The sequence below is a fragment of the Aquarana catesbeiana genome, linkage group LG03 (genome assembly GCF_042186555.1).
Source record: "Aquarana catesbeiana isolate 2022-GZ linkage group LG03, ASM4218655v1, whole genome shotgun sequence".
Lineage (NCBI taxonomy): Eukaryota > Metazoa > Chordata > Amphibia > Anura > Ranidae > Aquarana > Aquarana catesbeiana.
Window position 1 is genome coordinate 589,328,828 of NC_133326.1, and position 14,956 is coordinate 589,343,783.

The following is a 14,956-nucleotide window of genomic DNA, read 5'->3' on the forward strand; positions in this document are numbered from 1 at the left end:
CTTTTGCAATCCTGGTAAGTGTCATCGGAGAGAAGATCCCGGAGAATTGTTCCGCGCTGTTCGTTTACCTAGAGGCCATCAGCGAGGACCACAGGACTTATGGCAGCGTTGCTTGGCTACGCTACGATGAGCAATTTTGACAACGGATGGCCATCAGATCATCACTGCGCTGGAACCATAAGGACATCAGCTTGTGGATGAAACTTATGACGTCGGAGTGGGCTACCAACCAGTTTTTTCGGGGGGATCAGAGGTACCTCTACCTCAGGACAACCGACCGAGAAACGATGGGGCTTCTGCTGGCAATACAATAAAGGGGCCTGTCGTTTCAAACATGTAGAGGTCAGCCTAGTGTTGATTCTGCGTCATTCATACGTGTTTGGGGGGGCTAGACGAGCAGATGCATGGCCTAACGGTAAGCAGCTGGGCATCCCCAGACAGAAAGCCCAGGTTGGGTGGATTGAGGTGCAGGGTATGCTGTGGAGCAGGGTGGTCCCAGAGCTGCATCGCTTCTCTTGCCTTGATAGGACCCCTGACATTTTGTTGCTGCATGTGGGGGGCGATGATCTGGGGGCCAGGTCCATGCATGAGCTTATATGCGACATGAAATTTTACTTCCTGCATTTACACACTGCATTCCCGGGGATGCTTATAGTGTGGTCCGATATGGTGGGTAGAAAGTCTTGGCATTGGGCTTGGTCGGTTACAGAAGGTTTACAAGGCCCACGAAAAGTTAATAAAGAGGTGGGTAAATTTGTAACTCGCAATGGGGGTTTGGTGGTACAACATAGGGAGCTGGAAGTGGATACCCGGCGGTATCTTCGGAGTGACGGGGTGCACCTTAATGCTGTAGGCATTGATCTGTGGTCCCTCCCTGGGGTTGCAGGAGGGAATCCAGAGGACGTTGAGGGTGTGGAGGAGCACACAAGGGTAAGGCTTTAGCCCTTATGTGCTATGGCAGTGGTGGGTCTTTGGAGGAGGAGAAAAAGTCTGGAGTATAAAATGGTCGGGACCCATCTGTGGTATGGGGTTCTCAGGTACATTCCAGTTAACGAGGAGTTTAACTAGGAATATGTAAAATGTAGGTCACTGCGGATGATGAGTATCGTCTCCGAGTCGGTGTGTTGCGACTGGAGGCCTAAGTTGAAGAAAAGTTTGTCGCAGTGACCAGGTTGTGTGTTGTTGCCCTCAAAGAGCTCTAAGATTTATTTTTAATATTTTTTGGTTGATGGTTATGTTAAGCATGTTATCTATTTGAAGTTATGTATTTTGTTAAATAAAAGGCTGCTATGGCCATTTTACTCCAAAAATCTTTGTCACCTCTTTTATCGGGTAATTGAGGGGTTGGAGTTTATGGTCTAGCAGGTTATCTGTCCTTCACATGTCATGATACTTGCCTTGTATTTTTTTGTTTAAAAATAACAAACATGTTATACTTTCCTGCTGTGTGCAGTGGTTGTGCACACAGCAGCCCTGATCCTCCTCTTTTTGGGTCCCTCGCTGGCTTTTCTGACCCCTCCCTCCTTCCAAATGCCCCCACAGCTAGCAGCTTGCTATGGGAGCACCAGAGCCGAGCTGCTGCTCTGTGTGTCTATTCAGACATGGAGCCGCGGCTTGGCCACACCCCCTCTGTCTCCACATTGGCTCACTGACTTGGATTGACAGCAGTGGGAGCCAATGGCGCCCCCTGTGTGGCTCAGCCAATCAGGAGGGCGAGTCCCCGACAGCGGAATCTCTCGTGCAACATCGCTGAATCGAGACAGGGCTCAGGTAAACAGTAGAGGGGCTTCTGCATAGAATGCATTAAGATAAAAACCTTCTGCCTTTAGAACCACTTTAAGGTAAAAAAAAATCTAAACGGGGCGTGGTTTGACTGGAGTCCGAAATGGCCACTTGAATACAGAGCTCCGGCCACTCGAGGATTAAAATCAACTTTTTATTGGGGACTGATGCAATATTTCACGATGGGAAAACCTAACAGGAGTGCCTCAGCTTCCCGGACACCGAAGGAGCCGATAACCCAGCTCAGTCACAATATCCCGGAGATTTTCCGCACGCTCCGGTCCGGCGACCACGAGGCCTTGCAGACGCCACAGGCCTCAGGCTTCATTTCTCCCAGCCATGACTCGGACTCGCAGCTGACAGACGGGGACACGCGAACCCACCGACACAGCCAAGCGGTCAATCTCTCAGACCTACAACATGTTGCAGTGGACATTACCAATAATATTACAGGCACTTTAAAAGCAGCCATATTAGACCTCAAGATGGACATACAAGCAGTGGCGGCCCGGATCACCGACGTGGAGCAAACCACGCAGCTCCACACAGCAGCTATCAGGCAAGTGCAACATACATATGATACCCAACTATCATATCTATATGATTTACACCGCCAAGTCGAAGACCTCGACAACCGAGGATGGAGGCACAACATCCGTGTCAGAGGGGTCCCGGAGAGCTTAGAAGCGGGTTCATTGCCTCAAGTAGTCTGTGCCATCTTTAACGATCTATTAGACCGTCCTCCGGACTCCCCAATTGAGATGGAGAGATTACATCGAGCCCTCAGACCTCCTCCCCAAGACAATGAACCCCCGAGGGATGTTATATGTTGTGTGGTGAACTTTCCGTTGAAAGAGGAAATCTTGAGAAAAGCTAGAGAAAGAGGCCAAATACACCACAATGGCACTGAGATCAAGCTTTTCCAAGACCTCTCCCCAACCACTCTGCAGAATAGAAGGGCTCTGCGCCCTCTGCTGGACCAACTCAGAGCGCGGAACATACAATACCGCTGGAAGTTTCCTTTCTGCTTGTCCGCTACCGCCAGAGGCCGCACAGCGCTCCTGAGATCACCAGACGATCTAGCAGCCTTTTGTGATCAGCTCGATCTGCCACTGACGGAACTTCCGGACTGGTGTGCGTTTCACTTCCCGTCCGAGCCATGGAGACCACTCTCACACAACCCCTCGCCTAAGGCACAGAGGCATCGATCCAGGCGAAGAAGATCGGGGCCTCCCTCTCCCGGTGCCCACACTTCCCGCCGAGATTCGACATACCGCGACTTGGGACAACCTGTTACCCCCCGAAGGAACAACCATGAAGCCTGAAACACACAATTCCGGATTCTACCTGAGTAGATCAGTTTCGCCAGAGAGACTCACACCAATGTTACTGACTTTTAAGTTGCCTGGTTTGTCCTCTGCTTCCCAGCTCCTTCCACGCTATGTTTTCAGCATACATGCAAGGGCAAGTTCTGTTGTTTGCCCTATGAGTAGCTGAAAATAACCTATTAGCCAACTACAAATAGACCCCGAAACACTCAAACAAACATAAGGAGCCATTATGCAGAGAGGAATTGAGCACATTCCATTTACCCAAGAACAGCAAGGTGACACAGAATATGAGGAGACAGCACACTCAAAGATCTGACCGCGGATGCCAGAAAGTCTCAAGACGAGATCATCACTTGGACACCACGGGCTGCAGGGACTACCCAACAAGCTACAGAACCAACACTACGTCTCCGATGAAGCAACCCACACAGAAGACTCTTAGCACAATCTTTTCCCATTAATGTTACCGAAGAGGATCACTTCAGGTGATGAACTGACATATCGCTCTTAGTTTAAGGAGAAAAACCACTGCAATGTCACTGAAGTAACTGGGTCACCAAATAACTTCATTGGATCTTCCCCTAACCCCTTTTCCCTATACTTGCTCCCATGCCCTCCCGCTTCCACTCCTGACCTCCCACCCTCCCTATACCCTCTCCCTTTCCCTTCCCACTACCTCTCCCTCCCCTACCCCTTCCCTTCTCCTACCGACCTCCACCCATTGCACTTTCCTCTTTTCCTCACTACCCTTTCCCAGCCTCCCTTTTCCCTCTCCTTCCCCCCTTGACCCGTTCCCCCGTTACCCCGTTAATTTTCAAGAAGGTTATATGTCTTAAATGATAAAGTGCATGGATAGCGGGAGGACATGTGAGGGACCTGGAGTCACCAGGGCAGCCATAACCAGACCCCCCCCCCCCTTATCTAACATAACGCAGACGCTTTTCAATGGCTTGCACAGTAGAGGTCAGTGATACTTAAACAGACTGGGGAATAGCACCCCTTAATACTGCCTATTTATACTGTTTACTATTCCCCCAACCATTTAAGGTGTATCATTTAAACTGCCTTGAGGACTCCTAGGACCATACTCACATCAATACAGGCGAGATTCACTGATTCAGAGGTTTCTTGGAATTTTTTTTTTATATATAATATATGGGATAAAAGCAAAAGCTATAGAACCACACCACCTCGCACCTACATGTAAAAGGGTTAGATTATGTTCACTAGTGGCGATGCAGTCACTATGCACCCACAAAACAAAGAGGCTATCGCATGGAAGCATGAGTCACGACACTTAGGCTCATATTTATATTAATGTTTACGTTATTGTTTATCACATGGTTTGAAGTATTAGTCATCTCTGGATGTTTATGTTTATGTTATTATATGCACTTACTCACTAATGACAGATACCCAGGCTGTGTAACCTCAGGGTCCGAGAGAGCAAAAAACCAAATGTTTTTCTATTAATATTGCTCTATTCCCCATTACACTGCTATCTACTCTAAATCCTCCCCGTGGCCACGGAGTAGGATCCCAGACACTCTCACAAACCCCCAGCAGCGGCACTAGATACTAGTCTGCTGAACATCCGGCCCTCTTTTTAATAGGTGATTTGGCATTTCCACTTTCACCTCTGATACCTCTCTCTTCCTCACACTTCTCTTGCTCCCTCTGAACCCCCCTTCTTTTTTTTTTTTTTTTCCTTTTTCTTTCTTTTTTCTCTCTTTGTTGGTCTGTCGTGCTTGGGTGGGACTCCCCCCCTCCACTGATTAGCATTCACTCCTTAAATTCTACATATAAGAACCGCCACATCACTTCCCTTTTGCTGCCAGTGTCAGGTACGCCCTGTTGTGAGCTGATCTTCATAAAAGAAGATAGACAAACTCCCGGACATTGAACCTCACATCAGAATCTAATTACTTGATTACATAGCAAAATGCCTTCTCAAGCTCCTCTGTCATTAAAATGTGTCTCTCTAAACGCAAGAGGCCTCAACGTGCCTGAAAAGCGCTCGCAGGTCCTAGCCTCCCTCACTAAACAAAAGGCCCATTTCATTTTCCTTCAGGAAACCCACTTTAGATCTAATTCCATACCAAAACTGACCAACAACGTATTCCAAACAGTTTTTCATGCTACAAACCCTAATGCAAAAACTAAAGGAGTATCTATACTCGTTTCTAAACACGCCCCATTTAAGCATACAGATTCCTTGCTAGACCCGGAGGGGAGATTTGTATTTCTCAAGGGTATCTATGCTTCCAGACCGATCACATTGGCTAACATATATGCCCCAAACGAACACCAAGTGTCATTTTTTAGGAAAGTGAGCGATCTTTTACTCTCTTTCAAGGAAGAGATAGTTATTGCGGGAGGGGACTTCAATGTTCCACTCAACCCAGACCTAGACACTTCCTCAGGCACCTCAGCATTACCTTTCCGGGCCTTGAAACAAATTAAATTACAGCTCCAAACCCTCGAACTGCACGACACTTGGCGTACATTATACCCATCCGTTAAAGACTACACGTTTTATTCCACCCCCTTCCAAAAATACTCACGACTAGACTATCTTTTCCTCTCCCAACCTGACCTGACCTACCTTACGCAAGCCACAATTGAACCCATGTTCCTATCCGACCACCATCCTATATCAGTTACACTGACTTTCCCAGACTTGACCTCAAAGACAAAGACTTGAAGACTCAATTCCTCCTTATTGAAGAATGACATTTTCACTACTCATCTGACAGCTACCATTAACACTTACTTTAAGGAGAACTCTACTCCCGACATATCACCCACCATTCTGTGGGAAGCTTACAAATGCGTGATCAGGGGGGAGTTGATGGCCCAGGCAGCGAAAGTCAAAAGAGCCCATCAGACTATCATAGACGACCTGATCACCAACATTAAAAGACTGGAAGCCACACACAAAAAGTCCCAATCACAACAAACTTTACAGGAGTTGACACATCTGCGTACAACGCTCCTAGAAGAACTAGGTAAACGCGTTAGACGTAGATATGTCCTTCACCAACGAGTCTTTTACGAACAAGGCAACAAATGCGGGAAATTGCTAGCCAGGGCAGTACGAGCTTCTAAACCATCCAACACGATTCACCATATCAGAACCCGGCAAGGCACTTTGCTGTCTAAAAATGAAGACATAGCCCATGCTTTCGAACAATACTACAAGAAATTATATAACCTAGACCCCCCCTAAGACGGACTCTGCCCAAGCCCTAAGCAGAATGGAAGACATACAAAACTTTTTTGTCCCAATACAGCCCACAACCACTCACACAAACACAAGCGGAAGACTTAGAGAAACCCCTCTCCATAGAGGAATTACAACTTGCTCTGAAACAGATGAAAACAGGTAAAAGCCCGGGCCCGGAGGGGTTTACCTTACAATATTATAAATGCTTTGCCCAGATTCTAGCCCCTAAAATGTTAACCACCTTTAACTCACTAGCTGATTCTACAATGAACATGGGACGCATGCTGGAGGCACATGTCACAGTAATCCCTAAGGAAGGAAAGGATACCACACAAATACAAAATTACAGACCAATCTCATTATTAAATGTAGATATCAAGATCTACGCCAAAATTCTAGCTAACAGATTGTCCACCCTACTACCTGGACTTATCTCATTAGACCAGGTGGGCTTTGTCCCCGGCCGAGAAGCTAGGGACAACACCATCAGAGCACTAAACCTTCACCATTGGCTCACGACCACAAAGACACATGGCTTCTTCCTGTCTTTGGATGCTGAGAAGGCGTTCGACAGAGTGGCCTGGGACTATATGCGTGAGGTCTTAAAGAGGATTGGCCTCCACCCGCGCATGCTGTCCCACATCTCGGCGCTGTACTCGAATCCGGGCGCAGCTGCGAGAGTAAATGGCCACCTGTCGAGCGCCTTCCCCATCAGTAATGGCACATGCCAGGGTTGCCCCCTTTCACCTTTAATTTTTGTACTATCTCTGGAACCCTTCCTTAACAGACTAAGGGCCAACCCTGACATTGCAGGCATCACAATCAAAGGACGAGACTACAAAGTCTCGGCGTTTGCAGATGACATATTGCTCTCCCTTTCTTCCCCAATCACCTCTATACCCAACCTGCTCAAGGACATTGAACACTTTGGGACTCTATCACACTTTAAAATTAATTACGCAAAATCACAAGCTTTAAATATCACACTCACGCCACAGGAACTGGAACGGTGTCAATCCTCCTTCCCTTTTCAGTGGAGTCGACGCCCAATAACATATCTAGGCATTCAAATCCCTTCCAACCTAGACGATCTATACAAAACCAATTTCCTCCAGGCCTTGAAAAAAGCCCAACATGATTTAACAGAATGGGGGCCCCTCAACATTTCCTGGTTCGGCCGTTCAGCCCTCTTAAAAATGATAACTCTACCAAGATTCCTATATCTCATCCAATGCATACCGATCAATCTACCGGCCGCTTTTTTTGCTTCGTATAGGAAAATGTGCAATACATTTTTGTGGAAAGGTTCCCCCCCACGCATAAAATTCACTAGACTTACGCGGCCAAAACTTAAGGGGGGCATAGGTCTTCCAGATCTCCATAAGTATTTTCTGGCAAGCCATTTGACTCGGGTAGTAGACTGGAATGTCCACGAGCCGGGTAAAACTTGGGTTACTCTGGAGAAATCACTCTCCCATCTCCCACTGGAATCTCTACCCTGGACTCTACCTGGACAAGCTCCACAGCAGACATCAGCACACCCTTTGATATCAGCTTCGCTCATCTCGTTCAAAAGAGCAACCAAACTCTCTCACATATCCTCAATACCGGGCCCCTTGACTCCCTTGAGGGGGAACCCTGGCTTCGTGCCTGGGCTATCACACTCCTTCCTTAAACAAACATGGCCATACGATAAAATACTAGCATATCAGTTCTTCGCTGACAAAACCCCTAGATCATACGAGAACCTAGTCGACCTTTCTCTGCTCAAATTCTTCCCCTTTTGGACGTACAGACAGATTCGACATTTCCTCTCTACTCAAGGAACAACCCCGACCTGGACCAGACAACTAACTTTATTCGAGGACATATGCACCCGCACCTCCCCACAGAGAAACCTTGTCTCCCACATATACAATATACTCTCAGAAGGCACCACATACACGCCTGATTCAGCACAAAAAGCTTGGGAAACGGACCTCCAGATGACCTTGACAGAGGAGGACTGGACACGAATCAATGAATATATACATAAAGGCTCCCCGAATGTAGCCATCCAGGAGAATGGATATAAAATCCAAACACGCTGGTATAGGACTCCATCACTTCTTCATAAGTTTTGCCCTACTGTCCCAGACACTTGCTGGAGGTGCGGGAAAGCTAAAGGGACTATGTTACACATATGGTGGGACTGTGACCTATTACAACCCTTTTGGAAGGAAGTACACGACCTTATCTCACATATCACAACATACACTTTGGCCTACTCGCCTGCTCAATATCTTCTCCACCACACTCACCTGACCAAAAGTGAATATTTCAAATCTTTGGCTATGCATTTGGTGAATGCGGCTAGGCTCTGCATACCAACACATTGGCGATCCACCTCCATCCCCACAATAGGGGAATGGTTCCGGAGGGTCTCCAGGATAGAGGAGATGGAGGAGCTAGTACATATCTCTCAGGAACGAATTCAAAAGTTCACGACCACGTGGTCTTGTTGGACGTACTTCAAATCAACCCAGCGATACAGAACATTCCAACCTTGACAACTACGCTGGCCTAATCAAGAAGTTAAAATAGATATATAACTGTATTATCCAAAATTATTACAATTTGAGAAACATGGGGGGGGGGGGGGAGTCCCGCGCCGAGGGATTGGACGGACCAAACTTTCTGCTACTCTTTCCTCTGTTTCTTTTCTATTCCTCACCTTTCCCACTAAAAACATTCCCGGCCACCACAGGGGGGCTATCCACACCCCCCTTCGAGCAGACTATGAGAGGTTACGCTCAGTGCCATACAATTGTACCAAACAAAGAGTGTAAACTTGTCTATGCACGTATCTATCTATATTAATGTAATGCATATGTAACCTGGATCAACATGTACAAATGGAATGTAAAAAACCTTTAATTTAGTGCAATTTGTTGTATAATTTCATCTGCTAATAAACATTATTATGGAAAAAAAAAAAAAAAAAAAAAAGCTAAACTTTAGAACCACTTTAACAGGCATTTATGTTTCTAGGTAGTGAGACAAAACTGGAACACACAGAACAAAATCATAAATACAAAGGAAATATACAAACTGCATACAGTTTCCCTGGTGTAACATTAATCCAACAACATAGGACTCCAGGGCATAGTTTTTACTTCTTTCCTACCATTTAATGTCTATAGGCTCAATTCACAAAACTCAAACATCATGATAAGGATGCTTTCAAAAAGTAAGTTATTTTCAACCAATGAAATATGAATATTACTAAAAAAAAATAATGAATAAAAAATAAATAAATCTTCAATAAATCTTTGTAAATTGAGCCACAATTTTCGATTGTACAAAGATTGTTTCCAAATGGACATTTGTGTTTTTTAAAAAGTGCATATAATGGAAAAAAAAAAAAAAAGCTAGGTATAAAAAGCAACATTGGAGCACCTGCAGATTATAATAATACATTGTAATTATCAGCTAAACAGATTCCAAAACAACAAGTATCAAGAAAGGTGTGAAATTCTACAGCAGGCAGTAAAAGGGCAGACAAGCTTGGACAAGCCAGCCTTAATAGCAGTGACATTTTTGGTTTGTAATATAAATGCCCAGGCAGGGTAATGCGTCTCCCTTAAGATGGTGTTTTCAGACATATTGCTTCCAAACAATGTGCAGTCATCCATCATTGTGTTGTCCAGTTATTATCTGCTAGGAGATAGAGCATTTGACATTTTTATTGAGAAATGTTATTTTCTATAAACTGGTTTATTGCTCAGTGCAACATGATGTTTCCTGCATCCTTCTCTGTGACATATAAGCAGTTATGGTTGGCAAAGGAGATCTTACCAGCGGGGCTGGTAAGTGTCACATTATAGTGAAATTACAAGCAAATATCATTTGTTTGGAGCTGCCTTCTATTGCCCTTGAGGATGATAGTATGTAAAACTCTGATTTCCCCCTCAAGATTTTTATATCTTGGTATCTTATTGTCTTTCAGAGTGAGCATATATACAATCAGTGACATCATATCTTATGTATGTTTTATGTTGTGTGTGTTATATCCTTTATAATATGTTATAAATAGAGAATTCAGCTAGTTATTTTCAGATCCTTTACCCTTAGCCCACTCTACTTGTAGGCAGGTGCACTCTATTTTCTCCACTGCAGGTGGCGCTCAACCGCAGCGGCATTGCAGAGGGAGAGGAAGTCAAGAGAAACCCAGTTCCTCTATGGTTTCCTATGTCACAAGGGGACCACTATCTGATTAGATGTTGGCACCCATGTAATGCTGGTGGCCATCTTGGGTCAGGCAGAGTCTAATTAAGATCCTGGTTCCCAGGCTTGGCACGCATTTCACATGTGGCTAGAATAGGAACAGGTCATCTGTCTATCAGGAACAGTGCTTAGCATCAGGGAGAGGTTCCTGAGGAGCAGGGAAAGTGCAGGGACATGTCATCCTACCTGGAAGCCTCCCCACTTGGATATGGAGTGGCCAGGCCACATTCCAAACCTCAGGACAGACGCTGTTGGCACTGTGGCACACCCAAGACTTTCTACTACTGATCACTGTTACTTCCCGTGAGTGCTCCCAGTTGGGTTGCCATCCTGTCGGGCTTGTTGAATTTTGCCAAACTTCAATTACAATATATTTCTGTTCTCTGCACCTGGATTGTGAGTGTGTTCTGCAGTTGCACCACACTTCACCTACCCGCATACTTATATGAAATTTTGCTCCAAAATATCAACATTATTTATTGAAGTGCCGATAATGGTTTAAACCCCTATTAGTTACCATTACCAACACCACCAATTACCATTACAGGTGCCCTCACTGAAAATTTTTCTCCCTCCTTCTACTGTGGTCACAGCCACAATCATACCAGGGACAAAGACAGCAAAAAAAAGCTTAACAGGGGCTCTGACCATTCACTACTCTATCCAAAATTAAAAGGTTTTGACTAGGGATATACTCTAGGTGCATTTCAAGTGTTGCGGTATACATGTTTTGTGTTGTAGACAACATTTCCTTGGGAGAAATTGGAAATCTTAATGAAGAACAGTTTTGGATGAGCACATGATAGAACATAACAGTATAAGTGGCAGCAGGTGGTAGATGGACCTCCAATATTAAAAAAATCCATATATTGCTTAAGTACTGTAGTGTTCTTTTTTGGAGGGTATATTTCGGGGTGGTTTGGGGGGTTTGCAAAAATTCACACAAACATGGGACGACATACAAATGCTCAATAGTTGCGATGTTACAGTGATAACTACCAAGTTACCATATTTTATTTGATCTTCTTATACCAATTATTAAGGAGATGCAAATCACAATAATTCTGCAATGTTTTCATTCTAAGATTCACGCTAAGATTTAGCACGCTGATGTAATTTCTAAAATTGTTTTCAAGCTTTTTAAACATGCAGCTTTAATTAAAATAATACTTGATGAAAGTCCTTGTTCAGGCACAAGGGGTGACAACTATCTTCAAATTATCCTTCCACTTTGTGTTTTTTTCCAGATTGCATGGTGCTTTGTATGTCTAGTTATGAGGTCCGACCTGCCCCAACCCCACTTCCAGCAATTCTAACAACAGCTAGGAAGGAGATGGATCAATCATAATGGCAGCTTGTCTTGGCTTGTCTCAGGTGAAAGGGGGAGCACTTTCCCCAGACAAGCTGCAGCAAGAGAATGGCAGAGAGACAGGAAGCTGATACCCCCTCCTTGTCTGCATTCCTCTTGTCTCAGGAAAGTGCTTTAAAGTGATTCTAAAGCCTGAAGCTTTTTTTTTACCTCCATTAATTCTATGCATGAAGGTAAAAAAACCTTCATTGTGCCGCTCCCCCCCTAGAGCCCCCTAATACTTACCTGAGCCTTATTTCGATCCTGAATTGTGCATGAGTGCAGCTGCTTTCTTGGCTCCCTCCTTCCTCATTGGCTCAGATACAGCAGTGGGGAGAGTGCTGGGGATGGGCCTGAGCCCTGTTCTGTGTGGCAATGGACCCACAGAGCATGACTTGGGAGTGGACATGCAAGAGTGCCCTCATAGCAAGCAGCTTGCTATGGTGGGCACCTGAAGGGGGGGGGGGGGGTGGAACCCAAAGCTCCGAGGACCCAAGAAGTGGAGGATCAGAGCTACTCTGTGCAAAACCAATGCACAGAGCAAGTAAGTATTACATGTTTGTTATTTTTTTTTTTTTAAATGTACCTTTAGTATTAAATTATGATGCATCTGTCTTATTCCTAGCTGTTGTCAGATTAGAGGAAGGGGAGGGCAGGTTGAACTTCCTAACTACACTTAGGAAGCACCTACCCAGATAGAAAGGATAACTTGCCACAAAGGCAGTGCTTGAATTGTAAGTCTGTTAACTTGCTGCACATTTTCAATGGCAAGTTGTACACTTGCAGAGCACTTGAAGCACAAGTTCCAGTTGACACTTTTGCAATTTGTAGCAAATTTGCGTGGCAAGTCTCTAGCAAGAGCAAAGTTGCAGCGGTGAGTCTACAGTAGGAGCTCTGCAAGTCTGCAGCATGAAAATTCAGCCACAGTGATCCCTGTGGTGGGATGATTATTGCACAACATAACTGAACCAGAACTTGCAACAGACATGCAGATTGTTTACAAAGAAAGTTGATCTGGAGTCATACAATGCGGACTTGCTGCAACTCTGCAACAAACTTGTGAAGTCTGCAAGTCCAGCAATAACTTAGCAAGTCATTATCAAACTTGCAGCACAATTGCTTGCTATCTGGGTAGTTACATGGAACAAAGTATGACATGTACTTTGCCCCATGGGGGGCAGACCAATGTAAAAATTGTAAAGATAGTTCTTCTTAAAAGACAAATTGTGTGTCCAACATGAAAGAGGTCACTTTTACCTCCATCTTCCATATTACCAAAATAGAGTGAAAGTGTCACAATTAAGAATTACTTGAATTTGTTAGATGCGTCACTATTGACAATGAAAAGGTCATAAGGTTTTCATGAATTCGGTGCATTGCTCACAACTGCATACACACTGCCAGAAATGCATTGTAAATGCTTTATCCCACGTAGTCTGTTATTCTTTATTAGCTTTATGCAATGACAGAACAGGACAATGCGAAGGTCTGAGGCATATCTGTTAAATGTTGATGTGTACATTTGAGCTTAATATGGAAGTACAATAATTATTAACCAAGTGATCAGTGGTGGCTGGTATATATATATATTTTTTTGGGGGGGGGGCGGCAAACAATTTATCCGAATCGGGTCACGGGGGTCACGGGTGACACATCCCCCTGGTCGGTCAGTCAGTCTGGGCCCTGCACTTACCCCTATCTTGCAGGCAGCGGCGGCTTCTCTGCGGGCTGCGGGTGGCTGCTTTCTCGGTTCCCCTGCATCTCCTCTCTCTTCCTCCTGGTGGCCAATCTGATCAGATCTGCTTCCAGACAAGCGGGTGATGGGTGGCCAGGAGGGGAATCAGTGTAACAATAGCGAATATTCATTCGCTATTGTATATATATTGAAGAATCCACGCTTATCTGATCAGATCTCCTTCCTGACAATTGGGTGACGGCTGGCCGGGAGGGGAATCAGTGTAACAATAGCGAATATTCATTCGCTATTGTATATATATTGAAGAATCAGCGCTTAGGTATAGGCTAGGCTGCGGCTTTCCCTGGGATGCCCCAAATGATCCTAAAATCTTGTATTAGGTGGACTGCCATTGACCACTTTGAGTGTGGTTATACACATGTGTGTAAGGTGGACTTTATTTCCTTTAGGTTTATAAATGGTTACAGTTAATGTTGGTTAAGTTTGGCAGTAATGCACGTAATAATCGATTGATGAATACAATATGTTTTTTTTTTTAGGAGATTTAGAGCACTTAACACTGTTCCAATTAATTGTGATGCTTCACTCCAATACCGACCTGTGAAGGGAGATCTATTTTATCACTTTTTAGTTCATAGGCAGTGCCACTCATCCCCAACCTACACATCTTACACATTCATTCGCTATTGTCACACAACTGGGTGGGCTTTGAGCGCAGTGCTCTGCGCCATGATCCCACTCTTTTTTGAAGCCTGTTAGAGCCTCTGTCTCTAATCACGTGCTTAAAAAAAAAAAACCCTGATTGGAATCCATGCATCCGGCGCCCTGCATGTAGATCACGGGGCCTGATGCATGGATGGGGGGGGGCAGTGCCCGTGTGCCTCTAATGGACGGGGGCCGCCGCTGCAAGTGATATAGAATTGTATTGATTGTGATTAGTAAGTGGTACATAGTTCTTCTCAGAACCAGTTGTGCCTTACGCTAAGAATGTATATTGTGTGGAGTTTGATTAATGGAATAATGATAGTAGAAATAGGATGAAGGGATGGGGGGGTTGTCCAAAAACAGTAAATGCTCCAATTGCAGACACTATGAAGAGTCCCCTATATTAACAAACTCTTATTTGCCTATCTAGAGTCCACAAGGGTGGATGATGCCTTTGCCTATCATGATGCCTAGTGATGTGCCACAATCATGGTAAGGGTTGAAGTCAGTATCTCCAGGAAGAGATCACCTTTCTGAGGTTCCCAGGAATTTAATAAACCATTAATGATTAAACACACTTTTACTTGTAGTCACCATTACAC